Source organism: Papio anubis, chromosome 7, assembly GCF_008728515.1.
Source record: "Papio anubis isolate 15944 chromosome 7, Panubis1.0, whole genome shotgun sequence".
Lineage (NCBI taxonomy): Eukaryota > Metazoa > Chordata > Mammalia > Primates > Cercopithecidae > Papio > Papio anubis.
In genome coordinates, this window is record NC_044982.1 from 96,340,560 (window position 1) to 96,350,404 (window position 9,845).

The 9,845-nt window shown below is 38.8% G+C and overlaps 2 pseudogenes; both read left to right on the plus strand.

The window, feature by feature from the left end:
• Nucleotides 1–394: 394 nt before the first annotated feature.
• On the plus strand, nt 395–1,561 carry LOC116275763 (annotated as a pseudogene).
• A 4,129-nt stretch (nt 1,562–5,690) lies between these two features.
• LOC116275764 lies at nt 5,691–6,565 on the plus strand (annotated as a pseudogene).
• The last annotated feature ends 3,280 nt before the right edge of the window (nt 6,566–9,845 follow it).

The window sequence follows — 9,845 nt, forward strand, 5'->3', positions numbered from 1 at the left end:
ATGGTAGAGCACAATCAGCTGAGAATCCATAGTGACTGCTGATCCCTATGAATCATAAACTTTTGCTGTGTTAAAACACCAAGACTATGAAATTCTTTTTTAACACAGAATGACTTACTGTATTCTGATTATTTGGTATCTTGAGTGCTTTTTCCACATGATACATCAGAATTTTCCTATACCCTTAAAGGCTATACAAAAATGAGATTTTAAATAGCTCCACGATATTTCATCATAAGTTTATGTACCCTAAATTTACTGACCTAATCCTCTATTGTTGAATATTTAGTTGAAAACACGTTTAGGAACTATAAATAATGTTGTAGCTAACTTCATTGTGTTTGGCATTCATTCATTGTCAAAATTTCACTAGTGCTACTCACATGATTAGAAATGATTATATACTGCTGCAAATAACAAAACATTAGTGTAGCATAGGTTTAAGAACTATAATGTTTTTATTTGAAGATGATATGATTGTTTACATGGAAAATTCTTGAGAATCTACAAAACAAGTCAAACTAATAAATTTATTTAACAAGATCAGACCATGTAAAATACGTATACAAAAATCAATTGCATTTTATGTACTAGTGGCAAACAGTTGAAAATGGAATTAAATAAAAACAATTTAACAGACAATACTATAAAAAATATAAAATTGTTAGGATTTAATTTGTAAATACGTACAATATCTCTACATTGAACATTGAACATTCTACATTGAACATAGCTGAGAGAAATAAAAAAATAGCTAAATAAATAAGTAAACATACCATTTTCATGGATCTAATACTCAATATTTTGAATATGGAGTTCTCTCCAAACTGATATTGATATATAGATTTAACTAATCACAAGCATAATCTTACCTGGGTTTTTATAAAAATTGACAAGTTGATTCTAAAATTTATACAGTAATTCTTGCCTCCCCGACAGTAGCTCAGCCTCCAGGACTCTCTTCCAGCATGGTCGAAGACACCTCTTCACACCAGGTGGTGACAACAAATGATAGGCGCAGTTGCACCAAATTCATAGAAGATCAATTGAAAATCCTCATGACTACCTTCAATCAAAAAACTTACCCAGGTTATGCTACCAAACAAAAACTTGCTTTAAAAATCAAAATCCAGATTTGGTTTCAGAATTGAAGAGCTAGGCATGGATCCCAGAAAAGACCAGAACCTGGGACTTTAGAATCAAGCCAGAGCCATGGGCAAGATCGACCTGATGCAGAGTTTCAAAGTAGAGAAGCCAGATGGTGGTGTACCACCTACAGCAGCTCTCAATTATGCACTCTCATCAAGGCATTTATGGAAAAAGCCATACCCTGGGATTGATTCCAGAGAACAGCTTGCTGAAGAAATTGGTGTTCCAGAGTCAAGAGTTCAAATTTGGTTTCAAAATTGAAGATCTAGATTTCATATCCAGAGAAACAGGGAAATGTTGTATCCTTAGAAAAAGGGGCAAGATTTCTGAGGGACGTCAAGGTACAGAAGATACACAAAATGGCACTAACCTCACTAGCAATTCTCATTTCTCTAGAATGAGAACATGGTGAACACAGTCCAGTTCAGTGTATTTGATAGTATCAACTTGGGCCCCAAATCTCTCTCTCAGTCTTCCTGGGAGTCTATCCTTCTGCTGAAACTGCAAGCTAAGCCCTCTGAAGATGGTAAAGGACATGGCCAGGTGCAGTGGCTCATGCTTGTAATCCCAGGACTTTGGGAGGCCGAGGCAGGCAGACTGCCTGAGTCCTGGAGTTAAAAACCAGCCTGGGCAGCACAGCAAGATCCTGTCTCTATTATAAAAAATGAAATAAAATAAATAAAAAGGAATGTAGGAGGCAGAGACAGGTACAGGAGGCATCACACTACCCTATTGAAACAGCCTGGATCCAGAGTTCAACGGACCTTGAGACAACGAAAATAAACTTATTAATAATCAAAATAAATAAATAAAAATAAAATTTTTACGGTAATTCAAAAGACTTAAATATCAAAGTCAATCTTGAAAAAGAAGAGAAAATTTAGAAGACAAACTATCTAAATCAAAATTTACTATAATGTTATAGTAATCAATAAACTAGTCCTGGTATGAAGATCAACAAATAGATCAATAGAACAGAATAGAGTTTGGAAATAGGCCTATAGTTACAGAATGTGATTTTTACAAAGGTGTCAAATCTTTTCGACTAATAGGGTTGGAGTAACTAAAATCCACATGGAAAACAATAAACTTTGACCCCTTACCTCATGCCACACTCAAGCACTAATTCAAGATAAATCAGAGACCTAATTATAAAAGGTAAAATTATAGAGCTTCTTGGAGAAATCACAGAACATCTTTGCAACCTAGGGTTAGGCAGAGTTTCTTTAGACAGTTTACAGAAAGCAGTGACCATAAATGAGAAAAATTTTATAAATTAGACTAACAAACTTAAATACTTTTGATTAAAAGACATCATGAAGAAAATATATAATAGGGTACAGTTAGGAAAACAATATTTACTAAAAAAATCTGACAAACTTGACAACTCAATACAAACTCGATAACAAAAGCCAAACAACCGAATCAATAACTGGAAGACAAAAAACATGTGAATGAGAAGATAGGTGCATGGCCAATAAACATGGAAAAAGATTCTGAAAATCATTTGTTATTGAAAATGCAAATTAAAACCACAACAGGACACCAATTCGCACTCACTAGCATGGATAAAATTAAAACGAGTAACACCAAATGGTGGGAAATGTGTGGAGCAACTGGAATCTGCGTACATTGTCAGTAGAAACATAAAATGGTGTGACCACTCTGAAAAAAATACCTGCTCATTTCTTTATTTTTTTATTTTTTATTTTTATTTTTTAGATGAAGTCTCGCTCTTGCTGCCCAGGCTGGAGTGCAGTGGAGCGATCTTGGCTCACTGCAGCCTCTGCCTCCCAGGTTCAAGTGATTCTCCCTCCTCGGTCTCCCGAGTAGCGGGGATTACAGGTGTGTGCCACCACGCCCTGCTAATTTTTGTATTTTTAGTAGAGACAAGGTTTCACCATGTCGGCCAGGCTGGTCTTGAACTCCTGACCTCAGGTGATGCTGGGATTACAGATGTGACCCACTGTGTCTGGCCTGATCCTAAGCATATATGTGTCAAGTTGGCTAGGCCATGGTATCCAGATACATGGTCAAAAACTAATTTAGACATTGCTGTGAAGTTTGTTTTTTTTTTTTTTTTTGAGATGGAGTCTTGCTCATTGCCCAGGCTGGAGTGCAGTGGCACAATCTCCACTCACTGCAAGCTCCGCCTCCTGGGTTCACACCATTCTCCTGTCTCAGCCTCCCGAGTAGCTCGGGCTACAGGCGCCCGCCACCATGCCCGGCTAATTTTTTGTATTTTTAGTAGAGACGGGGTTTCACCGTGTTAGCCAGGATGGTCTCGATCTCCTGACATCGTGATCCACTCGCCTTGGCCTCCCAAACTGCTGGGATTACAGGCGTGAGCCACCGTGCCCGGCCAGTGACATTATTCTTTAGAAGTGATTAACATTTCAATCAGTAAACTGTAAGTAAGGCAGATGACCCTCTATAATGTGGATGGGCCTCATTCAATCTGTTGAAGGCATTAAGAGAAGCGATTGATGTTCCTCCAAACAGAAGAAATTATGCCTCCAGATTGTCTTTGGATTTGGGCTACACCATTAATATTTCCCTGGCCGACCCTGCTGGCTTACCCTGCAGATATTAAACTTGCCAACCCCACAGTCATGTGAAGCAATTCCTTAAAAATAAACACACACACACACTCTCTCTCTCTCTCTCTCTCACTCACTCACTCTCTCTCTCTTCACACATACACTCACACATACCCACACACACATATACACTATTGATTCTGTCTTTAGAAAACCCTGACTAATACATTATTACTTGACCCAGCAATTCCATACAAGAAAATGAAATCAAATGTCCATAAAACTAATTGTACAAGACTGTTCATATGGGTTTATTCACAATAGGCAGAAACTGGAAACAGATCAGGTGACTGCTGATAGCAGAATGGATAAACAAACTGTATTATATTCATACAGTGGAATACTGCTTAGCAGCAGAAAGCCATGAACTACTGATAAATACAACAACATGGCTTAATCGCAAAAACATTTTATCTGAGTGAAAAAGCCTTACACAAGAGAGTATTTACAATGTGATTCCATTTATCTAAAGAATAGGGAAAACTAATCAATGATGAAAAAGGAAATCAGAATAGCAGTTGCCTCTGAGGATAGGGTGGAGGCAGGGGCTTACTGGAAACAGGACTGAAGGAACTTTCTGGGGTAAGTGTATTGTTCCATGTGTTAATAGAGGTTGGGTTATACAGGTGCATGCATCTTTCAAAGTTCATCAAATAGTACAGTAAAATTAGATCACTTCATTTTAGGTAAATTTTATCTTAAAGAAAAAAGAACTATAACTAGATATTAAACTCTAGGTAGCAGTATACATTGTGAAGTGTTTAGGGGTGAAATATGTTCATGTCTGAATCTCACTTTGAAATGCCCTAAAAATAAGAAATTAATAGATAGAGAGAGAGATGGATAGGTATATCAGAATAAGTGTAGAGAGATGTTAATTGTAGAAACCAGATGGTAGGTGTTTGCTATACAGTTATTTCCAGTTTCCTATATGTTTGAAATTTCTCCTAATAACATGTTGGAAAAAAAGAGCTTATTTCTCTTGAAGAAATAAAGATCCAGAAGCAGGCAATCCTGGACTTAGATGGCAACTCCATGATGACTAGGAATTCAGGCTCCTTCAGTTTTCTTCTACTTTCCTTAGCATGCTACCTCATAGCTGGATCTCTCAGCAACTACTCCACTCTGCAGCCAGCAGGACACTCACAGCATGCAAGCAATTCTTTCCTGTCTCTCCTGCATCATCATTTTTTCTTTCTCTACTAGATTGCTGTCATCAGCGTACAAAACTGTAGTTATTTTTCTCATCTGAAAAAGATTCTTCTCTTGGCCAGGCATTGTGGCTCATGCCTGCAATCTTAGCACTTTGGGAGGTTTAAGCAGGAGGATCACCTGAGGTCAGGAGTTCGAGATCAGTACGGCCACCATGGCAAAACCCTGTCTCAACTATAAATATAAAAATTAGCCGGGTGTGGTGGTGCATACCTGTAATCCCAGTTACTCAGGAGGCTGAGGCAGGAGAATTGCTTGAACCCTAGGAAGTGGAGATCACAGTGAGATGAGATTGTTCCCCTGCACTCCAGTCTGGGTGACAGAGCAAGACTCTCTCTCTCTCCATATACACACACACACACACACACACACATATACACACACATATATACATATATATATACACACACATATATATATACACACACATATATATACACACATACATACGCACACACACACACATATATTCTCTTTACCCAACTTCCTCCTCTTTTAGCTGCTGTCCTGTTTCTTTGCTCTCCTCTAGGCAAAAAAAAAAAGAAAATCCTCAAAAAATAAAGATGCCATTCCTGTGTGATTCCGTCCTGCGCAGCTGTTCTCTTGAGCAGTGTTTGTTTATATCGGTCCACCTTCTGTCCCACCTAAGTGTGTGCTGCCACCCGAAGGAAGAGTTGATGGGCATGTATGTGGACACGAGCCCCCTGAGGCCCCAGAACTATCTTTTTGGTTGTGAACTAAAGGCTGACAAAGATTACCACCTTAGGGTGGATAATGACGAAAATGAACACCAGTTATTTTTAAGAACAGTCAGTTTAGGGCCTGGTGCAAAGGATGAATTGGACATTGTTGAAGCAGAGGCAATGAATTAGGAAGGCAATCCAATTAAAGTAACACTGGCAGCCTTGAAAATGTCTGTATAGCCAACGGTTTCCCTTGGAGGCTTTGAAATAACACCACTAGTGATCTTACGGTTGAAGTGTGGTTCAGAGCCAGTGCATATTAGTGGACATCACTTAGCAGTTGTGGAGGAAGATGCAGAGTCACAAGATGAAGAAGAAGAGGATGTGAGACTCTTAAGTATATCTGGAAAGCAGTCTGCCCCTGGAAGTAGTAGCAAGTTTCCACAGAAAAAAGTAAAACGTGCTGCTGATAAAGATGATGGTGAGGATAAAGACGATGATGACGACGATAATTTTGATGATGAGGAAACTGAAGAAAAAACACCAGTGAAGAAATCTGTACAAGATACTCCAGCCAAAAAATGCACAAAAGTCAAATCAGAATGGAAAAGACTCAAAACCATCATCAACACCAAGAACAAAAGGACAAGAATTTTTCATAAAACAGGAAAAAAAAACTCCTAAAACACCAAAAGGACCTAGTTCTGTAGAAGACATTAAAGCAAAAATGCAAGCAAATGTAGAAAAAGGTGGTTCTCTTCCCAAAATGGAAGCAGAGTTCTTCAATTAAGTGAAGAATTGCTTCTGGAGGATTTACCAAGAGGCTATTCAAGATCTCTGACAGTGGAGGAAGTCTCTTTAAGAAAATAGTTTAAACAATTTGTCAAAAATTTTCTGTCTAATTTCATTTCTGTAACAGTTGATATCTGGCTGTTCTTTTTATAACGCAGAGTGAGAACTTTCCCTACTATGTTTGATAAATGTTGTCTAGGTTCCATTGCCAAGAATGTGTTGTCCAAAATGCCTGTTTAGTTTTAAAAGATGGAACTCCACTCTTTGCTTGGTTTTAAGTATGTATGGAATGTTATGATCGGACATAGTAGTAGCAGTGGTCAGACATATAAATGGTGGGGAGACAAAATTATACATGTGAAATAAAACTCAGTATTTTAATAAAGTTAAAAATAAAAATAAAGATGCCTTTGTTGTTTCTGGTTCAATATTCTGTGGTCAACCCTTGGTGCTCATCTTGCTTGCTGCATCTGCAATACTCAGTGCAGCACACTGATCACTGTTTCCTCCATAATATAGCTTCCTAGACACCAAAATCTTGACTTTCTTCCCACTTCTCTATTTCCCTTGCAGTGCTTTCTCAGTCTCATTTGTAATTTACCCCTTTTCCTGGACATCTCAATGTTGGAGTGCCCCAAGGCTCAGTTCTTTGACCTTGTCCTTTCTCCTTCCTATCCAGTTCCAAGGACATAATACCACCCTCTCACTTATGACTATCAAATTTCCATCTCCAGTTCAACCTCTCATCCAAAGTCCAGACTCATAGATCCAACCCTTACTATCAGACATTCACTTGCACATCTAATAGATATATTACACACAACATGTCCACAACCAAATTCCTGGTCCTCCCCTCAAAGCCTGTTTTAACTTCAGCTTCCCCTGTTTTCATGATAGCATCTCCATCTTCCAGGTACTCAGCCCAAAAAATGTGTCATCCTCTTCTCTCTCCTTTGCTCATACCCAGTAGTCAATTCATCAGGAAACCAAGCTGATTCTACCTTCAAGACATACCCAGGACCTAATCACTTCCCACTGCCTCCTGACTGCTCCCGTGGTTCAGATTACTATGATAGCCTTCTAACTGGTTCTGGTTTCTACCTTTGACCCCACAACATTCTATTTGTAACAGAGCAGCTTAACTAATTCTTTAAAAATGTTAAGTCAAATGACATCAATCTTCTGCCCAGAACTCTGTGTGGCTCCCCATTTCTCTCAGAGTGAAATATGATGTTTGGTAGCCTACATCTATGTGGTCTGGCCCCCTTATTTCCTCTGGACTTCACTTGCCCCCTGGTCTACTGACTCCAGCCACACTGGCCTCCTTCTACTCCCAGGATAGTGCCAGGCATGCTCCAGCATTGGGGTCTTTCACTGCCTATTCCTTCTGCCTGGAACACTCTTCCCAGATATCTCCCTCTCCTGTGCCCTCTCCTACTTCAAGTCTCTGCTCAGACCTCACTTTCTACACAATTCTCAGCCCATTCTGGGCAATCTTGAAACTCCTCCCCACTCCCACCCTGGGGACTTCTGTTCCTTCCTACCATGCTTTATATGTTTCTTTCTTCTGCTCTGCATATCCCTTTAAACATGCAATTAATGTATTTATTTATTACATTCACACCTGGAGTCTCTCTCTTGCACTACAAGTTAAATTCCAGAAGGAGAGGGATTTTGCTTTTTTGCTTATGTAGATGCCAAGCTCTTGAAACAGTGCTAATACAGAGACCAATATATGCTCCTTCAATAAAAAAATGAAGCACATGGAACTGCATGGTCAAACCTCCTTAAACCCTTTAACCTGCTATGTCTTATACTTTTATGATTTAACCCGATACATTTCTTTCCTCCATTAAGAACAGATTTTTGTTCTTCTGATCAACACTACACCACCCAATGAAGGGTCTTTTAATTTATTCACCCAACCAGCCTTCAAATGTAATCAGGACCTATTAGATGAAGAGGTAGACTTGTTTTAAAAAGCAGCATAGCATGAGCAATCCATTCTTAAATCAGAGACTTGTAAGCAGTAGGCGTTATAGTCAGGAATACAAAAACCGAAAATGAAACAGTTGTGGCTCAAATGCCTGTTAAAGATCCCCAGAGTGATCTTTATGTAGAATAAAAACAAAACTGAAACAAAACAAAACCAACAGTCATTAAAAAAAAAAATAGGTCATCTCTCCTAACTCCTGCTCAGCTTCTAAGGAATTAGACTCAGCTCTTAATATTCAACTTTTTCTCTCCCCTCTAGACCTTGTGGGCTTATTTTCTCTCTTACGGATTTATTTCAAGCAAAAGTAACAACCATAACCATCTGTTGCATAAAAATAAGAATTACACTTTTAACCAAAAGGCAACTTGCTATTGCTGAGATTTGCCACTTGTCCCATGTAGCAAAGATCCCAAGTGTAGCAAAATAACAAGCAACTCCAGGTCTACTTGAACACCCTTCTTTTTATGCTACTCATGCACTGGCATCAACTGTCAGGCCTCCAGCCCAGACCACATTCATGACTAGAAACTCAGAAGCAATACTCCGGTGATGTTCCCTGTAGTCCAAGCAGTTTCTTTGAGTGTGGCCAGTTTATAACTTCTGCATAACTTGGAAGCAATGGAGGACTCTTCCAGGCACCTATTCATTGGTTTATTTATTGTGACATATTTGCCTTTCCACTTGTAATCACTTACAGTTAAGGAAGGAGTAATAAATTCAGCTAATGTCAAGATTTAGACAATGGCAAGAGTCTAATGTTGGCCACCATCTGCAACGTTTGTGGTGTCACAATGGGCAGAGGAAGACAAAGGAACAGAGATTGCAAATATACTACATGAGTCAGGAAGGTCTGGAAAAGCCACATCTTTCTTTCTTTATTATTATTGCTGTTGTTAATCCATTAAGTGATTGATTTTTATTGGGTTATATTTCCAGTATCCCTTTCAGCTGAGTATAAGGCCATTTTCTTGGTTACCAGGGCAACGTGAGGTCAAGTTTGTGCATGTGTGGGTGTGTTGATAATTCATATCATATCATATAGACTATGCAAATAAAACATGGGTTAGCCTCTTTCCTAAGTCCTCCAGCTCAAACAAGAGCAACTTCCATCTCAGCATATTACTCCCTGCTGTCAATGTCAGTCTCAAAACATTATCATGACAGAAAACCAAAAGATTTCATGAATAGCTCTTTGAGCTACTTCACACCCCATGGAGTTTCAGTCTGGGTGAAGCATTGCTTCTCACTGAAGATATTGTAACAGTTTAGCAAAATCTAGCAAGTCAAATTCTTTCCAAAGGTAAAATGTTGTGGATTCATCTTAGCCTGTTCCTATCCAAACTGACAGATTTGCCCATGAAAATCACTTGAGATATCTTTATATGGAGAGGAAGGAACTATCTTTTGTTCCTT